Here is a 23,870-nt window from a genome sequence, read left to right as displayed (position 1 = left end):
ACTTGAGTCGGCAGAGTTAATAGGTGTAGGCAGGCCACTTCTGTATGCATTAAGTTCAACACTCAGCTCGTGTGAGAGAAACCAGAATAACGTGAGCAATTTCAAAAGGAAAGAAGTCACACTTAAAACAGCAGCATTTGCTCCACAGAAGCACAGAGCTCACACAAATAGGCTCATCGATGTAAAAAATGCTTCTCGTGAGTATTTATACTTAAAATATCCTGTCCTTATAATTAAAATTCCATGTGGTTTCCCTTATTTTAATGCAGAAGCCCTATGAAGCCCTATTAAAACCCTTTATGTGGGACCCTGCCAGTAAACTCCAATGTGGCTTTGAATTTATCTCTCCGCCCCCTACCCCCAACTTCTTGATTTTACCTGATATGTTTGGCTGATGTTTTTATTATCCATCACATGCCGGGATCACTGTACCTTTTGGGTTTAGAGATGCCGGCTAACGCAAATTGACATTCATTTTTCAATTAATGAGCTCTGGTTGTGGTTTATAGAACACCATGCGACAAGTTTCCGCTAGGTTTATAGAATTTTCACCAGTGGCTTCCAGTCACTTAAGACTGTCAGGTCTTGAGGATTTAACTCCTTCTGAGCAGAGAGAGCTGATGTGGACTTTAAAGGGATTATATGGCCATTTTTATAACTTAAAAAAAGATGATTCTCTAGAACTTGCTTAGTGTGTTCCTACAGAACACACTGTAGGAAGAAATTTTAACAACTTGTCACAGTTTCACGTGAGATCTCTTATATAATAATCAGTGGTGGGGAGATTGAAAGAATCCTCAACTTAAAAAGAACTTAAACTCCTTCCTAATTTTCAATTATTTTCTATAATAATTATTACAGAAACAAATGCTATAACTACATTTCTTTCTATACTTCTAATCTTTTTTCTGTACAAGAACTCAGTTTTTCTTTTAGAACATCTTCTCAGGTTGTTCTGATCTTTGTGTCCTAAACTATTCATACCCACATCACCAACCACAATACATACAACTACAAACCATCTACAGACCTAGATATTGTATCAACTAAAGAAAATGTCATATCTACTTATTGCAAGGATAAGGACAAATGCCTGGAGAGTTCTAGAAGCACTCTTACCCCAATCTAATTTTAGAAACATAAAGCCAAAGCTCAGTAACTGCCCCAGTGATCTGCCTTGTAGCCTGAGAGCTCCCCAGAGCCGGTTTAAAACACCAGATCCCAACCTACAGATTAAATAAAGCCAGTACTGCCAGGAGTTACTTGAAGCCCAAGATAAACACGGTATATCTTCCCAAAAGGCTGGCTTTACTCAGTCTGGAGACAAGCGGATGCTGTACAGTAAACATGAATATGATATGGACTAGCACGCAACATTTGGGTGAGTTTTCAGGCAAACGAAAAAATTATTTCAACAAAAATTTCCATTTGTAAAGCTTTAGATGAATTTTTAGACAAATGAAAACTTAGATGAATTTTTAGACAAATGAAAACTGATTTCAACAAAATTTTGCACTTGGGAGGCTTTAGACTATGCCCCCAGGTTCCCTAAGGTACCCATTTATCCTCCTGTGCTGGTTTGGGGTATTCTGGTGACAAAAATCCAAACCCCTCTTTTACTGTCTAGATAATCCTAATCTAACCCACTGACAAATAGGGAAGCTAAACAGAGAAGGGGAACCATTTACTCTACAAAATCACCCAGCACAAGAGAGGCAGAACCACAGTTAGACAAGACCTCTCAGACTTCTAACCTCTTTTTAATCTTAGTCACCCTTAAGAATTAGGTTGACACAATTGCAGATATATTATATGTAATCTGCCTTAAAAGTTCTATATGCTGAAATAAATTTGCTTAAAAATATTTAAGCAGGTTCTTCTGGTGCCCACGTGTTGCCCCCAAAGAGAGTTACTGTTCTTGGGAAACTATTTAAAAACTCTTTCAGCACTTGCTGACCTAATTTGCTAAGCAGTGAGCAATTAATTTAGTTATTCATGGCGTAACCTGAGTGAGACCAAGGTCAAGGGCTTGATTCCCTTAGGACCTGCTGATTCCCTACAGATGCATTTCATTCCAGAATGACCCTCTGCACCCCCTGCCAAAGTCAGAGACCTGCAGATTTCTGTCCTTATCAGAAAGAGAGCTGCAGGAAACTTGCTCATTGAAATAGCAGCAGCAGCGGCGGCGGCAGCAGAAGTTTTTCACAATCTAATATACCTGGGGAAGAATATATTGATAAAATGCCCATAAAGCTCCAATAAAAATAAAATCAAAGTTAAAAGTAAAAAGTCCTTGGGAATTCCCTGGTGGTGCAGTGGTTAAGAATCCACTGGTCAGGGAACTAAGATCCCTCATGCTGTGGGGCAACTAATCTCTCATGCTAGACCAGAGAAAGCCCACGCACCCCAACGAAGACCCAGCACAGCCAAAAGGAAAGAAAAGGAAGCACTGATTATTCTTCAGTGAATGCAAAGTCTAATCATTGTGAAAACCATTTTTTAAAAAGTAAAAATTTCTTGCCCCCCCACCTCAAAGTCTATGGAGAAAAAGGAAATAGCCTGCTTTTACCCAACCAGGTCTCTTGGGTCTTCTGAGCAAGTGGAAAGTGCGGTGGGGAAGGAGTGAAACCAAGATAAGGGAGAATAAAAGAGAAACTCTGATCTCTGGTTCCTGTGGCCTGCAAACCTCCACTCAGCGCCTTCCACATGCTGCTGTCTAATGCTGGTTATCTTGACTTGTGCTGGACTCCTAACTAGAGGAAGCTACAGCAGCAGTGATCTAATACTCATTCATCTTCCCCTTTTGGGTTTAATAACAACCATGCTTGATGTTTCTTTCCCTAGTACCTTCACATACATTTTCTCATTCAATAGACACTCAAACCATTATGGCTTGATTGGTTGAAGATGGGCCAAGATAGTGCTAAAAAGACTGGAGATAAGAGCTTGAAAAGAATATTGGACTGGGGTACTTGCCATTCAGGGCTGTCAGCTAGGAAACATCACACCCAGGGACCATCTCCACTAGGGAGTGGAATTTACACATCCCAACTGTGGAGGGCAGGTCGGGACACAGAAAAGGACCAGGGACCTTGAGTCCAGGTGGAACACAGGTTGGCAAATGCAGACTTCTCTGTCCTTTTTTAATGCAAGGGCAAAAATATACAGTATGAAAAGCCATCAGACTTCTCAGCAATAAGGTATTAACTTCAAAGCTTCAAGAAAACATTTTAAATGGTAGGAGTTATCACTTCACCAAATCTCAAATAAGATCCAGGTACTTTTTATTAAGGGCTTCCCTGATGGCTTAGTGGTAAAGAATCCACCTGCCAATGAAGGAGACACGTGGGTTTAATCCCTGGGTTGGGAAGATTCCCTGGAGAAGGAAATGGCAACCCACTCCAGTATTCTTACCTGGGAAATCCCAGGGACTGAGGAGCCTGGTAGGCTACAGTTCATGGGGTCACAAAGAGTTGGACATGATTTAGCAACTAAACAATAACACTTTTCATTAACCCCCTTGCAGCATCCTCTCTATTGGAATAAGAAGCAGCGCCTCTCTCCTCTAAACAGCTTCTTCCCCTTCTACATTTTGGCTGCCGCCTTCCCAACTGCTCTATTATATAATTTCCTATTTCACTCCTGTTCTAATAGCATTTATTTTCCATATCACTCTTTTGGGCCCTCAGCCACTGCTTTACTGAATTATTAGCTGTTTCTTAGCCTGTGCTCTCCAACTACAAAGTAAACTTTGGATGGTAAGGATTATGATTTATTTTCCTCTCATATCCCTCAGAACAGTCTATAGGGTAAGAGCTTAAATTTTTTTAATGTAAGCATATGAATGGATGAATAAATCAATGAACAAGGCAAATGGGCTAGGGATTCAAGAACTCTGCACAACAGCTGGTATATTTTTTGATGCATTAAGAAAATAGATATTATAATAAGCATTCAGTAATGGTGGCATCAGACCTAAATGTAACTCAAATACAATTCCTAACTTATGAAATCTCATAAAACTCTCTTTAAAGGGTGTTCAAAGCTCTCACCAAACATCACTACATCACTTGACTTCACGTTTCAGACAGAGGCTGACCAATGGTAGTTGCCACTAGTGAACAGATGCCACCGTGCTGTGTCCAGTATCCTGAGAGCCCATATCTATGTTAAGTCTGCACTGGGGAGTCAGGCGGAGAAGACAGAAAGGAGAAAGAGGGCCAGGCTACAAATGCACAGTGGATGGGCACATTCCTGTCCCCAGGACCCCAGGGTAACTGCTGCCACTAAGGTTGTGTCATTTATTTGGAGTAGGTAGTAGTAAAGCTCACATCCTGTTTGAATTTCTGGACAGTAGATAGAGCCAGTATGTCAGCGTCACCCAGAACTGAGGATGGCCTTTATAGATGAAGAAGTGGCAGCCTGGAGACAGGTGGATCTTCATGACCCTGAGATGCAAATGCAGTTCTGTCCCAGGCCCGCATGAACATCTCCCCCTTGGCTGCCCTGACAGTGCATGCCAGCAGGAAAACGCAGAGCCTCAGCCTTGAGTTTCCTTAGATCTGAGTTCTCTGAAAACACACACAGAGCGGGAAAATCTTCCACCTTTTCAGGCCATGCTGATGCAAGGCCTTGAAAAACCAGAGGGTATCACCCTGACCCAGCACAGGTCATGGCTACCCTTTACCAGGTGTGACCCAACAGCTCTGCAAAAAAAGATAATGGGAAAACTACTGGCATCGTCAGAGCTTCCTGTTCTACCCTTCCAAGGTCACCTCTCTTGCTGCTCAGGATGAACCTTCCTGTTTGTGGTAGGCCATTCACTCAGGACCCTCACCTCACTGCGGCTCTGTGCATGCTCAAACTTACAGCTACCTCCCTGCTGTCTGCCAGACCCGGGTACGGTAAGCAGGGCCTTCAAAACTCACCACCACACAAGGACTTTCAGGTATACAAATCCTTATCATCTTTTCTTTACCCTATACATCCAGGATATGTACATATGTAAATTTTACCAGTCTGTGGTAAAAGTTTTGTCACTGGCTTTAGAGAAGTATTTTCATTTTCCAACTAAGGTATTTTAAAGAAGTACTTAGAATATTTAGTGTTAGAGTATTAGAAGTACTTAGTATTTAGAGAAGTATTTTCATTTTCCAACTAATGGGAGAGCAAATGAAGAAGAATCATGTATCCTCCTTTGAGATCCTCCCTATTTCCACAGTATGGTGCTGGGAAAAGTTGGGTACTTCCAAAAAATCTGCTAAATGAATGAACTACTAGCATAGTCCCAAGCAGATAACATGACAGAAGCAGAAAGGCTGTATAAACATTATCTAAAAATCAATTTTCCTCTCTACCCAGAAGATTACTTTGCATTTTCCACACTGAGGCTTTAAGAGATTTTACATCAACTTTCTTTCTTTCCCTGAATTTATTCCTTCACACTAAAATGATCAAGTATTGATCACTCAATTAATTTTACTTTTAATTTCATTAAATCAGTCAGAAAACTATACCCCACGTGGAAGAAATGTGATGGGTCAGGCTGATGGGAAAGAAAGCAGAAAAATGAGAATCTGAAATCGATTTTTTGAAGATAATAAAAGGTCAGACCAGCAAGCTCCATAGTTGTGCAAAAGAGAGGAAAGTGCCTCGACTATCCAGTATAAATATTTATTTTCCGTGTTGTAATGAATTGTACTTTTCCACTGCACGCTCACAAATTCTGAGACCAGCTGATCCCAAGGCTAAGAAAGTATGCTACGTTGAAGGAAAGAGAGAACAGGGGGGAGAAAAAAAAAGTACAACCTGACAATTTTCAAAAACTTCAACCATCCCTTTAACCCACCCAAATTTTGAGGATATTGTTGGAATAATACATTTCCTCTTGGTGAGGGGGAGGAGGGAGGTGGTTAGATGTGCAGTGTGTGTGTGATCCTGCGTGCACAGGGCGGGAGGCTAAGAGGAGGAAGAAACCAAAGGATGGGGTGGTGGGGGGAGAGAAACGGAGTTAAAAAAAAAAGAACACGAGAGGGCTCTTCTCGCTAGGCCTTGATGAAGAACTTTTTAAAGGCTAGGAAGGGTGGATAGTCTTTGAAACCAGATCCGCAGCAGGAAGGAGGCCAGCACCCAGGACACCGTGTCTTTCAGAAGGGGCCACCCACGGTGCCGCGGCGGTCATATGATTGCTCTGTCACATCCTGAAGCCATTTCCAGCCCATGCACACGTCTGTGCTCCCATTTAGAGAGGATGGGATATATTGGGAACACACATATGGAAACACTTTCAGAGAATCAGTTTCCATGAAATTCATAATGAGCCAAGTGGCTTCAGATGTGGTTGCGTTCCTCCGATTAGCCAGAAAAAAAAGAAGAGGAAAAAAGGAGGAAAAAAGGGACAAATCCACCCTTTCAGACCTTATTTCAGTTTCAGAGAAATTAAAAACCGCTAATGACTTATGGCTACCAAAACATAGAGCCACAATTAAGAGAGGAGGGACTAGGAAAAAGAGGGACGGAGGTTGGAAAGCAATAGCCTTTCCCTCCTAAAAATAACAGCTTCGGTATCAGTAATCTTATCTTCGATCAGGGGGCGGCTTTCCTGTGACGGTATCTGCCTAGGGTGATATAATTAATTTTCTGACATCCTGGCAACGTGGAGTGCGCATGCGCACGTGTGGGGTGGGGGACATGTGGACAGAGGCAGAGGCTAGGAAGACCCGCTCTTATTTGATAACATATGTGGCCAATTAAGATTATTTTAAAAATTGCAACTAAATGATAAATTGTTCCTAAGTTAATCTTTCCAAAAAGCCTGAATTTAGAAGGGACAGGATGGTATTTTCCCGTGGCCTGTGCTAGTGGTAACTCAGGACTATATTAAATGCAAAAAGTTTATGAACTGGCTGAGATGTTATATATTAGACACCCAAGCCTAGCTGATAGGAGGGCATGAAATAAAGAAGGGAATACATGGGGGAGTTTTTTTCTTTCTTTTTTTAAAGGACATATTACTGATATTAGTAAATTAAGATGTTATTTTTATATTAAAACCAAAGTAGGCATATCATGGAGGAAAATTCACATGACATGAAAATGCTCTCCAGGCAGGAGCCGGGTGGTTTGGGGTTATGTCAGCAGATGGGGGAACAGAGTGTGCAGGAGGAGCTCCAGAGTTCCCTCTGCCCCTTGAGGTGCTTCAATGGGAGAATCTTTCAAGCGCGGTATGTTGTTTAGGAATGCCGTGAGGATGGGCTGGGGACCAGCATGGACTGGTGCTTAATAGCCCAGTCTTTGCTCCAACCATAGGAATCTTCCAGGTGTTTCTGTAGTCCCAGCATCTCGTGGTGTCACAGATTTTACTAATGGGGAAGAGATTTGAGGATCCCACCTGCAGAGCATCCATGAAAGACGTCTATTCACATTAGAGCATTAAATCCTCAATCCAGCCCTGGAAGGGAGATGGTGTCACTGACCCCACGTTATGAATGACAGACTGAAGCTCAATGATTTCTTCAAGGTTACAGACCAGTAAATGGTGGCCCAGAACCTGGCCCCAGACCTGGGGGGCTCCGCTGCCACAGTCCCTTCCACTGTTCAGAAATTCAGTGTCATTTTTAAAAAATTTTATTTTGTGTTGGACCACAGTCAATTAACAATGCTGGGATAGTTTCCACTGGACAGCAAAGGGACTTGGCCATACATATACATGTATCCATTCTCCCCCAAATTCCCCTCACATCTAGGCTGACACATAACATTGAGCAGACTTCCCTGTGCTACACAGTAGGACCTTGTTGGTTATTCGTTTTAAATATAGCAGTATGCAGAGATTCAGTGTCATTTTTATGAGAGTTCTAACATATTGGCGGCCATGCCTACCTGTAGGGCAATGATGAAAAGAGTTCTGATCAACTACCAGTCCTGGGGGTGGAGGCAGAGATGGGATATGAAACTGGGAGACTGGTTCCTCATCCCTATCTTGAGGGCTTCACTCAGACTCTGAATTCCCACATGGTCTTTACCGCTGATGTTCTGAGTGATTGTAAGCAGGTCACACTTTCTATTCCTCAGGTTCTCTCCCTGGATAAGACTCTTGTAAGTGAGAACTGGCAAAAGTACACAGCAAATGGTAAACATCTCCATCTCATGAGGGTATCCCTTCATACGGTATTATTTGAATTAGAAGAGCTAGAGAAGAAGGAATACGTAAAAACTAGGGTCCAAGCTAGGAAAAACGTGAGTTGAGAATCAGAATCCTGGAAGCTCCCGATTAAACTCCACACACCCAGCGCCAGACCCAACCAAACTCTTCTGTAAAAATAAACATGCCTCTTGCAGTGGGAAAAGGAGGCTAGGAGAGCAAATAATCACCATAGCGACCACATTCCACCATCCCCTAAATGCACAGACTGTGTTTTCAGATCCGGCTCGATTCTCCCCTTCTGAAAGTCAGAATAGATCTGCCCGTCTAAATCCGGCCTCAGCGCAGCCTGACTCTCCCTGTGACTGACTCGAGTGCTGATCCAGGAAGTCTCCAGGCAGCAGCCACCTCGGAGGGAGCATCCTTTAAAATGTTGACAAGCTTGGGGCACAGTTTTTCTTCAAATAAAATTCCGTTCAAAAGGCTAAGCGCCCTGGTGCGGTCCAACAGCCCCGAAGCCATCTTGAACCCTAATACCTGTGACTCAAACCACCCGATGCCCCAAGACCTGGAACGCGAACCAGAAGACCAAAATGCCCTGGTTCAGTTTCTAAGTCAGCTCCACCGGCTCTCCCAGGCCTCACACGACCCACGTTAACCTGAGATCAAAACCACAGGCTTCGGACACCCCTCTTGGGTCACCTCACTTGTCACCTCTGGTGATGGCAAGGGCTGGCCACTGCCCAGGCTGGCTAGAGGTCCTGCCGGGACCCAGCCTTAGCCGTGCCCCTGCTCGCGCTCCACTCACATGCATCCGCTGGCCTGCCCCTCTGCCCAGGCCCTGGGATGGGTCTGTGTCCACGGAGACCCTGTAAGAGGCTTCCTGGTTGTGACCAGAAGGTTGCCCTAGGATCAGGAGCCACTCGTGTGTGTGTGCTGTATCTGCTGCCCAGATGGCTCATCTGGGCTCCTGAAGCCTTGCCTCCTCCGACTTTCTGGCTCCTCAGGCTTTCCTTGTTGGTGACTGCCTACGAGTTCTGTGACTTCATGTCACGCTTTTTCCTCCGGTTTGTGTACATGTCTAGATCTCTCCATTAGGCACACAGCAAACACTTGCCGGAGTAACAGTCCTGTCCCAACTTGCCTTTCCAGGCTCGTCTCACTGTCCTTCGGGAACTCTACTATCCAGTCAAACTGGACCCCTGTCTGGGTTCTGTCCTGTCCACCCTCTTCTATCTTCCCTCAATCACAGATGAGGTGATCAGCCTTCAGTGTACCCACGCTCACTCTATCTCAATTCCTTGAGATTCTAAGCAGCCTGCAAAATCTACCTCACAATCCCCCCGGCGTCCAAGAGTCATCTGCTCGTGTCCTTGCTTTAGCCCAGAGTGACCCCTCCCTCCTCGGCACACCGCCCACCCCACCCCCCCGCCCTGTTCTTCATCTGTCTCTTCCAGGCAGGCATGCACGTGCAGAGGGCCTACAGTCACCTCACCACTCTGCTGCTGCTGCTGCTAAGTCCCTTCAGTTGTGTCCGACTCTGTGGGACCCCATAGATGGCAGCCCACCAGGCTCTCCCGTCCCTGGGATTCTCCAGGCAAGAACACTGGAGTGGGTTGCCATTTCCTTCTCCAATGCATGAAAGTGAAAAGTGAAAGTGAAGTCGCTCAGTCGTGTCCGACTCTTCGCAACCCCATGGACTGCAGCCTTCCAGGCTCTTCCGTCCATGGGATTTTCCAGGCAAGAGTACTGGAGTGGGGTGCCATTGCCTTCTCCGCCTCACCACTCTACCAGCCTGTAAATTCCTTGAGAATGACAACTCCATCCTGCCTATCTGCAAGTATCTGTAAAGGCACTGTAGCTCCTCTCAGAGTGACATTTGGAAAGTTTTTAAATGCGTTGTGTGTAAGAAAAAAGAGATGGTGATGCCGGGTTTGTCCCAAGTCCTCATCTCTAACTGTAGTTTGCCTGTGCCTTCTGATTTCTGCCTGTCCGTCTTCAGCCACCTGAAGTAGGAAAACCTGACCTACTACACCTATGGTTTACCTGCACCTAAAGGGTTCAGGTCAGTTCTAGATTCACAACTCTGCTTTGCCCACCACTTTTGGGGTGCATCTCTCGTTCTAACCTGTCCCCTGGATTTGCTCCCTTATCCTAAGAGCTATTCTTTTTCAGCCCCAAGCCAACTCTCCTGTCTCAAAAGTAATAACTGTATTTAAAAAGCACACCTCAAATGTATACAATGCTTTTCAGGTTGTCACTGTTTTTACATACATCTGGTTTAAGCCCAACTGACAGGTACCAATGGATAAGGAAACTTAGCCAAGGGAAAAAATCAGTGACTCGTGGATGCAACCAATTAGTGGCAGAGCCAGAGTGAAATTGTCAGGTTTCCTAATTTGTGTCCCTTTTCTCCAGTAGACTTGTCTCATTAGCATCTACCACTTTTTATCCTAAGAGAAGTCCTGACAGGCGGAAAGATGGTGTTTCTTTAACAACAGGGATCGTTTGGGTTGAAATTTTTTTAAAAAGTGATGACCAACATGCCTTCCCACATTGGAGGAACCAATATCAGGAACCAAAGTACTACCTTTTATTTAACTGAAAATCTGACTCACTTTGAAAAGAACTTTGTTGCTAGGATTTAGCCTAAAACCATGTACAAGAGTCTTCCTGCTGTCTTGATACAATGCTCCTTATGTAACTTCCTACTCCACACATAGTGCTGCCGTAACTGGTTCCCCCAACAGTCTGAGCTTTCCCACTCAAGCCCTGCACACGGAATTAACTCAAAACTTCTGCAAGAGAAATGTCCCTTTCAGAGTTTGATTTGGCATCCATTTCAAAGAGCCGTTTGTATATTTTAGAATATGGAGAATTTTCCTTTGATTGAAAACTCTCTTTTCACAATAGACAAGAGATGATTTCTCTTCTGAGTGATTTAAACAAAAACAAACACATCTTACTTACATAGAACCTTGTTCTCAAAGTGGGTTTTTTGACACAAATCAAAACTTACAGATTGTCAAGCATTTGGCAAAAGCCTTCAAACAGCCAAAGCCAAATAGTGAAATTTTCCTTGTTGTAGGAGATAAACAAATACTAGAGCAGATCGGAAAAAAAAAAGAAAAAGAAAAAAAAAAAGGACTTCCTTTCACTTTCTACTCTGCTCGATAACATTACCCTCTCAACACACACACCCACCCCTGCAGAGGGGTTTCATCCTCAATGTTTACTCCTGGTGCTATAGTAATAAACTCGCCACAAATGGATAATGTCAACATCTGTTTGTGGCTGCTCCCAGACTCCTTGTATTTCTTTAGGACATGAAGCCCGCTGTCTCCCAAGTGTAAACAGACACACCTAATTATGTATTAAGGTGTCTGAGAGGAGCTACTTGTTTTGATGACCAAAAAAAAAAAAGAGAGAGAGAGAGAGAGGGCCTGGTCAGCTCAGTATCCTTGAGAGAAACACACAAAAACACAACAAATAGTCCAACGGTAGCTCCTCCAACAGCGGAATTTCTCTGCCTGCCCCAAACCTGAGCCCTATTTTCCCCAGCCTGGGAATACTGTCCACCGAGTCCCCGCTAGATGTGGTCGAAGACAACTGATAACTGGTCAAGAGAGACGGTGCTGTCACAGATGTCGGGCTAAGTCTACTGAGTCTCTTCATAAGGATTTAATTTGAGGGTGAAAAGATGAAGGGGGCAAAGGAGATAATTCATGGATATCTTTTTCAGATCAAAATGGCCAGGTACAGCAACAACATCAAACAAGGGTCAGTGGCCTACTAGAAATGTAGCAGGAGGGACCTCCCAGCTGGGCTTGTGGTTAAGAATCCACCTTCCAATGAAGGGGGTGCAGGTTTGATCCCTGCTTGGTGAATTAAGATCCCACATGCCGAGGGGTAAACCGAGCTCCACAACTGGATAGCCCACACACTGCAACGAAGATCCAGTACAGCCACAAAAAAAAAAAAAAAAAACATCGAAGGAGAACAGGATTCTAGAGCCCTGAAGCAGTCGGGCTGAGGTTCTGGAGACAGCACTGCACCTAATGGGCGGGGTGGTGGTGGTGGAGCCCCTTCTCCTCCCCGACCCCACATTCATCGTAAAATGACCTCAGTTGACTCAACTGTCTCTGTTGTTCCCCAGCTCTAAAATTTTGATTCAGCTACACATTACAAAACCTTGAGAATTCCAAAAGTACCTTAAAAAATTCTATTAGAAATACTGTTCTAAAGAAAGGTGGAAAAGAGTATTACGGTTCTTTTAATGAGGTATGTCTACTGTGTGAAAAATACCTGGTTCCCCTCTAGATACAATGTGCTGATTAGAAAATGTAGTAAAAAAAAAAAAAAAAAGTATAATTGTTGACAATAGTTTGCAAGAAAGCCAAAAGAAAATGCGAACACTATTAGCTTTTTAAGAGTTTTTCACCATTAAATTTAGCAGGAAAGGGGTTTAAAATTCACTTTAGGGTCGTGGCTCAGACGGTAAAGTGTCTGTCTACAATGCGGGAGACCCGGGTTCAATCCCTGGGTTGGGAAGATCCCCTGGAGAAGGAAATGGCAATCCACTCCAGTACTCTTGCCTGGAAAATCCCATGAACAGAGGAGCCTGGAAGGCCACAGTCCATGGGGTCGCAAAGAGTCGGACACGACTGAGCAACTTCACTTTAAGGTCATACGTTCAATGAGAGATATGATGTAAGCTATTTCTTTTTCTTCTTTGCTCTAGACTCTCAGAGAATTGTTTTGACCTGACCTATCTGAAATTAAAATAACAATATTTATATCCATCTTTCCAGCTCTTGCAGGGTAGGATATATTGCATGATTTAAGTAGCTTAAGTTTCTTTGCCCACATATAAAAATATATACTTTTCAGGTTTTAAAATTTCATTAATATATGCATTTTTAAATCTCTACAATAAAAGGTAGATTTACAAAAATCAGAAGGTAGATTATTTTCACTGTTGCTTCTGGTAGGAATCTGGTAAATTTTACCTTATTTTGGGTTATCTGATCTGTTTCCAGCATGGATATTGCCTACTTAGTAAGGAAGACTGGTGTTATGTTCCCTGAGAATACACTGGATGTGATTTAAAAAAAAAAAAATAATCCCTGAGGACACTCAACAGGCTTTTGTAGCAAAATCTGGCTTTGACATAGAGACTCCTATGACCATGCACGGTGGGGAAAGCACACTTGGAGCCCAGAAACTCGGGGTTGAGGCTTCATCTCCCCCTTTTTCCCCGTGTGACCTAGAGATCAAGTCTCTGAATGCCCCTGAACCCCTAGTTGCTGCAAAACAGGGACTACAACAACATCTGTACCCTGGTGAGCTGCTGTGAGGTTACATGAGGATGTCTGTGAAAGTCTTTTCTATAGATTTAAAACGCTGTCTAAATATTATCACTATTAATCCTGAGGGTTTTGTACCCTTATTTTTACTGTCACCTTTGGATATAGTTGCTATAACCCTTCCCGTTTGCCTCTGCACCTAATTTGTTGTAACACGGTGTTCTTTAACTGTAGGCTTTATTTATTTATTTTCAATATTTACTTATGTGGCTGTGCCAGGTCTCAGTTGCGGCACGAGGGATCTCCGATCTTCCTTGCAGCATGCAGGATTTTAGAGTTGCACCGTGTCAACTCTTAGTTGCGGTGTTTGACAAGGGACTGAACCCAGGCCCCCTGCATTGGGAGCACAGAGTCTTAGCCACTGGACCACCAGGGAGGTCCTTATCCACAGGCTTTCATTTCTGCCACTGGAAAAGCCACGGTTATTGATGACGTGAGCATCCTGGGTCTTTTCAGTTTTCTCTTGTTCCTCCAGTTGCTGAACGAGAGTGGCGGAAGATTTCAAGCTTCCCCATCACGAGGACGATTCCTTCTTCCTGGTGGTGTCTTCAGTTTTTCTTCATCATTCAGGGCGCCTGCATCTCCTGGTTTCAGGGTCTCCGTGTCTCCTGGTCAACCCAGCCTTCAGGCCACCATCCCCTGAGCCAGATGAGCTGCTAGAGTCTCTTCATCCTCAGACTGCAGTGGGCCACGGTACTCGTCATACCCAGAGTGATGCCGCTGAAATCTACAGTCCCAACCTGCAGGGTTATTTGTACAGATCTCTTTGTTCTTCCCGATTCCCTCAGTACTAACCTGCCTATTTGTTCTTTTTGTTAGAGCATACTTGCCATATTTTTCAGTATCCGAAGTTTTACCTCCGTGTGAATGGCTGCAATTTGCCATCTGCATAACCTTACTTGGTCCTTGCTTTTTCGACTTTCACAAACTTTCAGATTTTTTTCCCACCTTCTAACTAGAAGTTCTGTTATTTGCAATTTGAAATGTTATCTCTATTAAAATGTTAGAAGGAAGACCCTTGGGTGGGGTTTGCTTTGGTAAAATTGTGTTTTTTTTTTTTTCCTCTTTTAGGCACCGAAGGACATGGCACATAGCAGGGCAATGCCAGGTGGCCACCTGCAGGGACCCAGGGCAGAAGCTATGGCTTCAAGCTGACATTTTACATACTAGTTGAGAGGATCTGAGTTGGGGCTGAAATACAACCAGATCAATCACCAACTTTCTAGTGCCAATCAATGTCCCTAAATAGAGGTCTAGTTATATATCTCCTTACCCACTTTTGTAGTGACTCATTTACATTAATTTATCAGTTTATTTATTTTTGGCTGTGCTGTATCTTCATTGCTGCATGTAGGCTTTCTTTAGTTGCGGCGAGTGGCGGCTATTGTCTTGTTGCAGAGCACAGGATCTAGGAGCATGGGCTTAAGTGCCCTGGGGCATGTGGGATCTTTCCAGACCAGGGATTGACCCATGTCCTCTGCATTGGCACATGGAGTCTCCAACCACCGGACCACCAGAGAAGCCCCAGTGATTTTCAACATAATACTGCAGAGTTGTAGCAAAAAAGAACAGGGCCAAAGCCGTGAAACTGGAGGGAACCGTGAGCCTGGTCAAGACCACCCCTCATCTGATGAGGAAGCAAGCCGCACCATCAGTAGTCAGACCTCCTGGCTTCTGGGGTGAAAACAGCCCTCACTCTAAACCATGTTGTCTCTAAGTTTTATTCTTTTTAAAAAGTGACTATTTTTTTCCCAGTGGCCTGTTATTTGCTGTTTCTCCCTCTGGTCTTGCATCCTCCTTACACTGAGTCTTTTGGCTTCCATTCTCCTTGGGCCATGTCTAGACAAAGCCAGAGAGGAAGGTAAGAACTAGGTTCCAAAGCTAACAGAAGAGCCCACCTGTTATCCGGAATTCCAATCCATCATGTTTTCAGAGCCCTTGGAATGATTCTATCATCCCATCCTATGCAATGCTGATGCCCTTTGAATTGTACTGTATTTTGAGTTCTTTGACCTTCCAAGACTCCATATAAATCCATCAAAGAAATTCTAAGTAATTAGGTCACTGAGAAATATGCTCCCCAGATTCTGATTTTACTGCACTCCTTTCCTTTAAAACCAGCTGACAAGGGACTTCCCTGGAGGTCCCGTGGTTTGGACTGTGTGCTTTTAAGGCAGAGGGCTCAGGTTCAATCCCTGGTCAGGGAACTAATATTCCACATGCCTTGTAATGGCGTGGCCAAATAAATAAAATTAAAATAAGTTCTCTTAGAAAATAATTAAAAAAATAATAATAATAAGCTAATAAATTGTGGTAACGGTTTTAGGATGCTTCCCTCTGTCCTTTGGCATGGCAGGAAGAAGAGGTCACTGGTATCCACAGACAGCAGGATTTTTGTGACTTCAAACAGGAAATGTAAGAAGTGCTCTTATCTTTGTAAGATCTGGAAGCTAATTTCTAGAACCACAGATGGAAGGTTTGGGGGCAGAGGGAGAGAAGACTCTTTCTTTAAGGTTCAGTTAGAAGATATCTGAGAAGGGAGTGATCACTGACTACAATGGCAATATAAGCGTCTCAGCTATTTGAAGATTCCTCTGTTAACGTTAGCTTGTGCTTGAGATTCTGCTTAGAACAAATCCCTCACCTCTTATCAACTCAAGTTATTCCCAATTTAAGCCATGTCTTTATTTCTCAGTCCTCTGGGAAGCAGCTGTGTGGGGTGGTTGACTCCATTTCCAGGGAGGACAAATGCTGGTGTCTTACCCAGCTTTCCTTGTCTCAGATACAGGAGCTGGGCTTGCAAGCCTGATGTAACGAGCCCCAGCCCCTCGCTCAGGGGTCTCCTCCCTTCAGGGTTGTTGCCACACGCTTTCTATATGATCATCTAATAACCCCAGTATAGCATTTCATTCCGTCTTTAAAAGCCATATATAGCAATGGATAGAGCTTCTCAGGTGGTGCTAGTGGTAAAGAACCTGCCTGCCAATGCAGGAGACTCAAAAGACTGGATTTCAATCCCTGGGTCGAGAAGATCCCCTGGAGGAGGGCATGGCAACCCACTCTAGTATTCTTGCCTGGAGAATTCCATGGACAGAGCCTGGAGAATCCGATGGACAGAGGAGTCTGGCTGACGACATTCCATAGGGTCAAAAAGAGTCGGACATGACTGAAGTGACTTAGCAGTAGATAAAGGCAATGAAAGATAAACACACTATCTACATTTTAAGAGTTCAAAATACAATGCTGGTCAGTCCCCCTAATTAATCTCATCATTGCACTTCATTGCACTGCAATCAGGGTTTGCACGGTGCCAAGGAAAGGGAGCTACTGGAAATAATCAGATTAATGTGTCAATGAAAACAACCAAACCAAACATTTCAGCTCTCAGAGTGGATTGCTGGCCTGAATTTTCCAGGTGGGTGGTTCTGTATTCACCTAATAAATCAAGCAATTCCTGAATGACCGATTCACTCCAGGGTATAGGAACAGTGTATAAACATTTAGGTTTTAGAGGATGCAATATTCTTCCTTTCAAAGTAAATGAATGATGGGGGCGGGGGGAAGTATGATTAAAACATGTTGATGATACAGGCAGATACCACTCCCCCCCACCACCCCGAATCCATAGTCTCTCCATCCCCACCCTTCCAGGCTGAGCACACGCCACCATCTTGTTACCCCAGCCTCCCAGCAACGCTCTTGCTCTGTCCCTCATCTTCCTACACAATTCTCCCCCACAAGGCCAAAGTGACCTTTGGAAGATAGAAACACGTTTATATTTTGACCATGCTTAAAATCTATTGGTGGCTCATCACTGCAGGTCCCTGCAAATCCAAACTTCTAATCCCGATCATCAAGACCCCACATGACTCGAAGCCCATCTCTCTGACACATCTTATCTGCTACATCTGCAGCCACTGGGCACTCTGCTCCCCTGTGAGGGCAGGAGCACTAGCCTTCCCCACTGCCTGGGGGGATCACGCAGGGCTACGCTTCCTGGCTATTTGGGTCTCAGCTTAAATGTCACCCTACTCATCAGGTCACCCTACTTTATTTTTTTCATAGCACAGTCCGTAGATAATATTTTCTTATTTTCAACTGCCTACCCTTACCTAGTAATAGCTAACATGTATTGTGTGCCAGACATTATTCTAAGGGCTTTACATATATTAGCTACCTTTCAGTCCTCAACCTTTTGAGGTTGGTGGTAGTATTATTATTATTAGCCCATTTTACATATGGAAAAATTGTGGCACAGACAAGCTAAGTAATAACCCCAAGATCACACAGCTAGTGAGTGAAGAGGCCTGGCTCCAAAAACTGAATGTTTAATCACCACATCATATACCAGTAGAAAAAGCTTTCTGAGCTTTTCTCTTATTTATCACCATATTAGTAAAGTTTTTATCACATGGACATAAGAAACTGTGATAGCAATATTTCACTAAACAGAATTTTGTTATAAATATATATGTCATAAATATAAATATATTTGTCATAAATATAAATGTCTAAATAAATCATAAATATATAATCTCTAAATATATCTAATTTCTTCAATATAGAAGGTCTGGTCTTCTGAGTCCATGTATTCACTTATTAACAGAATTCACCTGCTCTTTTGTTTTAATAACCTTTAGCTTACAAGATTCTCATTTCTCCAATGAGAGAAAGTGCACTTCATTATAACCATCGTCAAGTAAAGAGGTGTAACACAGATACACTGCATACAGCCATGCAAGGATGTGTAAAACGTCAATGAAATAAAGTTCCTTAATTCTCAATTGAAGCTAGGGCTTCAAAATCTGTCTGCAGACCCTGACACACATGCACATATCTGAGGCTGCACCTCGCACAGAAGCTCAGCTGTGGGTAAGGGCTGAATGCACTTTGGCATTAATTAACCTATCTCATGTTGCTTCTCATCAGAATCAAGTGAAGTACAAGACAAAGCTTTCCTTGACATCTGCAGCAGTTATTTCTATAAATTTAGTTCATAAATCAAGTATTATCCAAGCCTTTATTCTTATTATGGGTGGCAATATCCAGTTTAGTATTTTATTTTAGTATCACAGACATTCAAAGCTTTATGAATATCTAGCCCAACTAACTCACCTCACACCTGAGGACACTAAAACCCACGGAAATTAACTGACTTGCTTAAGAACTCAGAGGTACATCCAAGATTAAACGCCAGTTTCCTCAATTCCCAGCCAAGCGCTGTTTCCAACACACTTCCAATGATGCTCTGAGAGTTTAATCACTATGCCATATGCCTGGGCCTTTCAAGAAATGTTTTTCTGATAAGCCAAGTTAATTCAACACAATTTTACTCAACAACTGCTACTTTTATCACTGTTGGGTTCTACTCTCTTTGGAGGTGCATGTCCCAAATTTAAAAGTTTCAATCATTTGCTAGATTAAATAGGGTATTTGAAACTTTACTCACCCTTCAAAGAGAAACCAATCCAAGTATATCAATAATCACAATAAATGTCAGTAGTTTAAAGGCATCAGGTAAGACAGAGATGGTTAGAGTGGATCAGAAAACAAGACCCAATTGGACATTATCTACAAGAAACTCACTTTAAATATAAAGGCACACAGAGATTATGTGAGCAATGAGAAATCTCATTCACTGCTAGTGGGAATGCAAAATGTTCCGCCACTGTGGAAGACAATTTGGTGGTTTCTTTCAAAACTAAGCATACTTTTACTACGCCATCCAGTATTTGGACTCCTTGGCATTTACCCAAAGAAGTTGAAAACTTATGTTTACACAAATCCTACACGCAAATGTTTATAGATTGCAAGGTACTCATAATACCCATGAAGTGGTATAATGTTATTGAAAGTGGAGCTGGAGCAGTCACAAATGTATATTGCAAACTCTAGGGCAATGACCAAAAAAAAAAGGTTAAAAAAGAAGCAGAACTGATACGCTAAGAAAGGAGAGAAGAGGGAATCAAATAAAACACTCAAAACCACAAAAGGCGGAAAAAGAGTGGAAGAAAAAATCGAATAAAGAACGACACTAATACAAAGAAAAGAGTAACGAACAGGTAGATGTGAATCCAACTACATCAGTAGTCACTTTAAATGTCATCAGTCTAAATGCACCAATTAAAAGAGCTTGTCAGAGTGGACCAAAAACCAAGACCCAGTTAATGCTTCAAAGGTAGGGTACCCTTGACAACCTATTCTAAGGTCAGAAAAAAATGGAACTTGTTCTGCTAACCACCCAGGAGGTCAAACTCTCCTTTTCAGAATCTTTAAGGTCAATTCTCCAACATACCTTTATGTAATACTGAGAATCACTGTTTTCCCAAGGTATCGTATGGGAGCTGACAAGTTTGCTATTTTTAATAATGAGTACCACAATAGTATTATCAGACTTTTTTGTTTTCTCCAAGCCTGGTTTTATTTCCTTTGTAGTTGTTATTTAGAAAGGGTGCTTTTTAATTACATGTGGATGTGACCACATCAGTGGGTTTATTGTTGATTTATCATGAATCACTGCTCTCCTTGCCATAGGGTGGAGTGTTTATAACCATCTTCATATTTGTTATCATTATTCCATTAATGATAGCATTATTGTTAATGACAACAGGGAGCTGGAATGGTGACCGTTTGGGTTGGAGAGAGCTGTAGCCAATGTTTGGCTACAGAAACATTGGGCTTCTCCAGTCCACCATGCTTGGCTGGTTCTAAGTTGGTCGCTGAAGGTCAAAGTCTCTCTAGAAAAGATATGACACCTTCCTGGTGAAGAAATCCTTTGAGATATTCAGGGACAATGTCACTTGAGCAGACTTTTAATTTACATGACTTTCATAAACTAGACATTCCTGAATTTCTTGAGAGCCACATCAAAATATATATATATATATATATGTTTATTTGTTTGTTTCTGAAAACAAACTGTTCAAAACAAAATACTACCCCAAAATGACTTTGAACAACTCAAGCTGAAGTGCCATTGCTTAAGACCAACTCACTTATATTCTGACCTAGTTTAATAATATATGTTTGTTTGTTTGTTTCTGAAAACAAATTGTTCAAAACAAAATACTACCCCAAAATGACTTTGAACAACTCAAGCTAAAGTACCATCATCTGCCTTTTATCATATAAAACTTAAATGATAAAAAAGCTTTTTACCTGTTTAGTTACCTCTTTAAATGCATCTTTCTAAGTTCCCCTTACAACTGTTTCTATGTATTAACAAATCTAAAAACTAACTTAATGTTATCACACAATTTCTCTTTCCCTTTTTCTACAAGCAGTGATCAATTAATACTTCCTAAAAAGTCAAAGGGCTTCTCTGCTAGCTCAGCTGGTAAAGAATCCACCTGCAATGCAGGAGACCCTGGTTCGATTTCAGGGTTGGGAAGATCCCCTGAAGAAGGGATAGGCTACCTACTCCAGTATTCATGGGCTTCCCTGGTGGCTCAGACGGTGAAGAATTCACCCAAAATGTGGGAGACCTGGGTTCAATCCCTAGGTTGGGAAGATTCCCTGGAGGAGGGCATGGCAACCCACTCCAGTATTCTTGCCTGGAGAATCCCCACAGACAGAGGAGCCTGGCGGGCTACAGTCCATGGAGTAGCAAAGAGTCAGACATGACTGAGTGAGTAAGCACAGCACAGAGAAGTCAATGCTCAACAAAGTAACAAAGTAATACTGAAACATGGGGGTTTCAATGGTCCTATTTTTCCTGAAAAAATTAAGTAGTAGCCTTGCTGATATGTTTTAATATCCCAAATAATAGACCCAGTCAAGGATATTTACATGTATCTTCATCTAAATGTAGGGAACAGATGACTACATGCATATGTGCATATATATGTTACAGCACATAGCTAACTGTATTCCTTCACTTTAAAAGATGATAGTGGAAAATTCTATAATATAATCATGTGCAAGGACCATATCTGTGTATATGGAATATGAAATCAGGGTAAATGACAATTGTCCTCAGTCTCCTATATAAACCCACTTCTAGATCTATTGGCCAATTCCTAACTATGGGCTTCCCTGGTGGCCCAGTGGCAAAGACTACCAGCCAACACAGGAGACCTGGGTGTGGTCCCGGAGTCAGGAGGATCCCCTGGAGAAGGAAATGGCAGCCCACTCCAGTGTTCTTGCCTGAGAAATCTCATGGATAGAGGAGCCTGGCCAGGTTATAGTCCATGGAGTCCCGAAGAACATGACTCCGCAACTGAACAACAACTACGGTCGGAGCAGAATCAACCCTGAGGCACGCAGCCTGGACTACGGGGTTGACCTCTCTTCTGCAGGCAAGAACTTCCCATGAGCACCTCCATGCACAGCAGAGGGAGAGTAACAGAGACAGAGAAGGGTAAGAAGGCCAGTTCCTTGGCCTAAGGGGAGCCTTCAATCTAGTTGAAGTCTTGGACAGATAGCAAAGGATTAGGAGGCCAGGCCCTTGGCCTATGGGAGCCTTCAATCTAGCTGGGAAAAGACAAGATCTTGTACATTCTTGTCTTAAGAAACATTATGAAACCACACATGTCAACAAGTGTCATCTTTTTTTCAGCTGAAAATGTAATTGTCGAAGCAATTCGGAATAAAAATATCATCTGAGCAGAATGGAAATGCTTTTTAATTTCCTCAAAGAGAAGACTTTAAGTTTATGCAGGGGTCAAAAGAGATCCCCATTCACTAAAATCCTGAGCATTTTTTGCGTATTCTGGCATCCATGTGGGCTGGTATCATCATATAACCATGTCATATTCCCATCCTGTCTTCTGAATGAGACTGAAGTCTTCCTGAAGCCAGAGACAATGTCTTTTCATCCACTGCCTGCCTAAGCACATTTTAAGTCATGTACCAAGTATTTGTTGAACTGACTTGAAATGGCTGAAATGAACTGAGGAAAGACATCTCAGGTAGGAAAGAAAGCAAAAGGCTACTACTAATATATTGGATGAAATTAATAAAAATTCAAAGTTCTTGTCAGGCAGAAGCTATTACCTGAATTAAAGAACACAAAACTTAACAGGAATAAGTGGGCTTCCCTGGTGACTCAAACGGTAAAGAATCTGCCTGCAATCCAGGAGACCTGGGTTCGATCCCTGGGTCAGGAAGATCCCCTGGAGAAGGAAATGGCAACCCATTCCAGTACTCTTGCCTGGAAATGGACATGAGAAGCCAGGTGAGCTACAGATCATGGGGTCACAAAGAGTTAGACATGACTGGGCAATTAACACACACAACAGGAATAACCATAAATTTCCATACTTGGATCTAAAAAAAAAAAAAAACTGCAAAAGTTAAAAAATGGAAGAAATGCAGCTTGACAGAAAGAGGCACATATAAGAAAACAGTGTAACATGGTCACCAAAGAACCAAGGCCACTTTAGCCAGCACCAACAGGGGCTGAGAATGAAAGAGTTTGGTTCTGGATGCCAGGCCTCAAGAGGGCCACTGAGGAAGTGTGTTTTGCCCAAAGACCACTGACCAGGACAGTGAGGTCTTATGTCACAAAATCTCATCATACAACAAGAGTTTAAAAAGGGGAGAAGAAGAGAGGCTGCTGCTGCTGCTAAGTTGCTTCAGTCGGTTCTGACTCCGTGCAACCCCATAGACGGAAGCCCACCGGGCTCCGCCGTCCCTGGGATTCTCCAGGCAAGAACACTGGAGTTGGTTGCCATTTCCTTCTCCAATGATCAAAGTGAAAAGTGAAAGGGAAGTCGCTCAGTCGTGTCCGACTCTTTGCGACCCATGGACTGCAGCCTACCAGGCTCCTCCGTCCATGGATTTTCCAGGCAAGAGTACTAGAGTGGGGTGCCATTGCCTTCTCCGGAAGAAGAGGGGAGAACAGAAAAAATTCAGAAGATAAGACTTTATGAGAAATGATAGTTGTCCAAACCAGATCTGTTGCTCTGTTTTTGAGAAAGAGTTTTGCTTCAGTTTATGGCTTAGTTAATACAATTTCTATCGTTTTCTCAGAAAAGACTTTGACACTTTATTACATGACAGCTATAATTAATGTCAGACTCTAAATTAGAAATCAAAAACTCTATTTGATCATTTGGTTTCAAGCTGGACCTAAAGTATGTTTTGGCATGATTACTAACTGTTAGCAGCGAGTTCTGGAAACAGATGCAGTCTTGATATGTGTTCTAAATGTGAAACACATTGCAGAGAGACTTGGAGATAAAAATATACACTGCTCATGCACACTCTTACTGTGCTATTTCCTGTCTTATCAGTCATAAAAGTTTCTCTTGTTTTGCCCTTTATTTGTTGTCCTAGGTGAATAAAAACTTTTTTTCTTCTTTTTCCTTTTTCCCTTTCTTCTAATTTTCTCCCACATGCCCATCTTCCTTTTATTTTGT

The 23,870-nt window shown here is 42.7% G+C and overlaps 1 protein-coding gene across 6 annotated transcripts in view; it reads right to left on the bottom strand.

Moving 5' to 3' along the window:
* The window catches only part of RUNX2 (RUNX family transcription factor 2), a 351,735-nt gene that overhangs the window by 125,721 nt on the left and 202,144 nt on the right, over positions 1-23,870 (bottom strand). The window lies entirely within an intron of this gene.

The sequence above is a fragment of the Bos taurus genome, chromosome 23 (genome assembly GCF_002263795.3).
Source record: "Bos taurus isolate L1 Dominette 01449 registration number 42190680 breed Hereford chromosome 23, ARS-UCD2.0, whole genome shotgun sequence".
NCBI classification, from domain to species: Eukaryota; Metazoa; Chordata; class Mammalia; order Artiodactyla; family Bovidae; genus Bos; species Bos taurus.
Note: the sequence above shows the minus strand (reverse complement) of the source record. Positions and strands in the feature narration are given on the sequence as shown.